Genomic DNA, 2921 nt, shown 5'->3' on the forward strand with positions numbered 1-2921 from the left:
CATCTGTGCAATTTCCAGGTTTCTATCTTCAATGTCACTGATTCTTTCCTCCATCTGGTCAACTCTACTACCTAAGCTGGTTATTTCATTCTTAATTTCTTCTATTGAGTTCTTAATCTACAGGAGTGGCTTCTGCAACAGGTTGATAGGAAGAGGTCTTTCTTTTGTTTTCCAGTACTTGTTGGTAGAATGTTTTATTTTCTCTCCGACTGCAGCCTTTTTTTTTCTCTCTCACACGGTAGTGCTATGTTTTCTCTGCACTATTCCAGCTTCTCACACAATGGGGGGATTCCCTGGGAGACGGGCTTCTCCTCTGTTAATAGTTCACCTAGGTCACAGGGTGCAGTGTCCGTGTGGGTATGCGGAGAGCTTTTGAAGTTCCAAAGCTCTTCCTGCACGAGATTCAGAACCCCTATGTTTCAGCTGTTCTGTTTACTCCTGGAGGGATCCGCCCAGATAGGTGGGGTCAGGGGCGGGGTGAGTTGTGAGGGGTGGCCCAGAGCAATGGCTGCGACCACCACCCCTGCCAGTCCTGCTTCCACAGCTCCCTCCCCGTTGCTGGAACTAGTTGGGCTGCGAATGTGTGTCTGTGGTCCACAGTTCTCAGAACAGCAAATATTCTGTTCTTTTGATCTGACACTGCTACTGTTCCACTTCTAGCACTGGGCAGGTGGGGGTGGGGCGAGCTCTGGGAGGGGAGGGAGGGGGCAGCTACTCTCAGTGCCTAAGGCTCCGTTCTCTGCTCAGCAGTGAGGGCTTAAACCACCGTTTTCAGCCTCTTCCCGCAGTCTTTTCTCTGAGGTCTCTGCCGTGAGCGTTGGGTTCAGCCGTGTTATATGCTGTCCCCTCAGCCGTGTGGGCCATAAGCGGAGCCCTAGCAGTCTGAGTTCTTCCCTCACTCGCAGCTGCGGTAGTTCCGGGAAGCAGCGAGCTCGGAGCACTGAGCTGGGTCTGCGTCCTGCGCCCGCGTGGCTGTGGCTCCGTCTTCGCTCTTCTCCCTTCCCTCCTCTCCTGCTCGTGCAATTCGCCCACCTTTAGGTGAATTCAGTAGTGGGCCTCTTCGTCTTGCCTGTCTGCTGTGCAGGGAGTCCTTTGTGGAGTCACTGTTGTTCGATTAGCTGCAAATTCCAGGGGAGCTTTACAGAGGCTCACCTCACGCCGCCATTTTGATGACTGTGTGTCAGGATTTTCTTATTTAAGCAAAATAAAGAGTAAACCAAACAGGAAGCACTGAATGTGGAAATTAAACTGTGTGGACCTGTATTCATGCTTTTCATAACTAAGGCAGGCACGAATCATTCTGGTGAAAGTTTGCAAAACTATCCTGCGTCACACTTATTTGAAAAGATTATTAAAGGTATTGTTTAATTATTTTTTAAAGATACGCAAATTTCAATGGGGTTAGGAGGTAGCTTTCCCCTTACCAAGCAATTCTCTGACACCAGCTGGGTGTTCTACAATTCAGCTCAGCACTGACGTTGTCTACCCAGACATAGCATCAGATTCCACAGGTGAAGGGCTCAGTCCTACAAAACTGCCTCCCACCCCCACTCACATGCCATTTGTAAGCCTAGGTTACCACCTGCGCTTCTGACTGGTCATTTCAATGACCCTCCCTCCTTGGACATGGTTGGTTTTATTACAGTGGCTCACAGAACTCAGAGAAACATTTTACTTTAGATTACAGTTCAGTATAAAAGGATATAACTCAGGAACAGCCAAATGGAAGAGATGCATGTGAAAGGGCACCGGGCTTCCATGCCCTCACTGAATATGCCACACTTCCCAAATCTGCACATGATCACCAACCTGGAAGCTCTCTGAACCCCATTCTATTGGGTTTTATGGAGGCTTCATTACACAGGCATAGCTGAGTAAGTCATTGACCATTAGTGATTGAACTCAACCTCTAGCCCGTGTCCCCTCCCAGGAGATGGGGAGTGGGACTGAAATTTCCAACCCTCTAATCACATAGTTGGCTCTACTGGCAACCAGTCTCCATCCTCAGGTACTTTCCAAAAGTCACCTCATTAATGTGACAAAAGACACATTTATTGCTTTTGTTACGGAGCAAGGGCCTGCTGCCAGACATACACAGGACATACACAGGAGTCAATACTGTGGCACTGGTTTTGGGGGGGAAAGAAAGCTTTTATTGCTAAGTAGACCAGCAAGGAGACAGGAGGCAAGGCTCAGATCTGTCTCCCTGATCCTGTGCTTCAGGTGAGTTTTAAGGGGTTGGGGGAGCAGGCTGGTATGCAGGAACGCTGGCGGGGCAGGTTCCAATCACAGAGCTTTGGAACTTCGTCATTTGTGGTACGGGGGCTTCAGCATCGGCTATTCCTGGAAAATTGACCCTTTGCTTCGGAAAGGGTTCCGGTCATATTCCAGTACTTTGGTTCCATGGTGGGAGGCAGGAGGTGAGACTTTGGTCCCGGGTGCAAATGGGAGGTCCAGGTTCTCTCCTCTGTGCAGCTTCAGCTGTGGGACATGTGGTTTGGGTCTGTTGTCCCTGAAAAGCAACTCAGTATCTTGTCAGAAACAGGATAGGACCAGTTTGAGCTGCTGCCTGCAGTTCTACTCTCATCACTTAGGAAATTCCAAGAGTCTTAGGAGCTCCGTGCCAGAAACAGGACAAAGACCCAATACATCTTTCTTAGTATAAATCACAATATCACAAGCTTTAAGAACATGTACTGAGTTGGTGGTTCTCTTAAGTGGGGAGCCCCACTTGGCACCCTGTGGTTGCCCTGCAGCCCAGTGCCTGCAGCCTATCCTGGAACAGAGGGTTTCATGGCAGTGTCTGGTTTTTTTGCAAGTATTTGCATATTTTTGCAATTTGACCTTTTTGTTCTTTAAAAATGACTGGGAAACAAAAATGTTTTGCTGAGACAAGTGATAATACAATTGAGGCAAAGTTG

The sequence above is a fragment of the Rhinolophus sinicus genome, linkage group LG18, assembly GCF_036562045.2.
Source record: "Rhinolophus sinicus isolate RSC01 linkage group LG18, ASM3656204v1, whole genome shotgun sequence".
Lineage (NCBI taxonomy): Eukaryota > Metazoa > Chordata > Mammalia > Chiroptera > Rhinolophidae > Rhinolophus > Rhinolophus sinicus.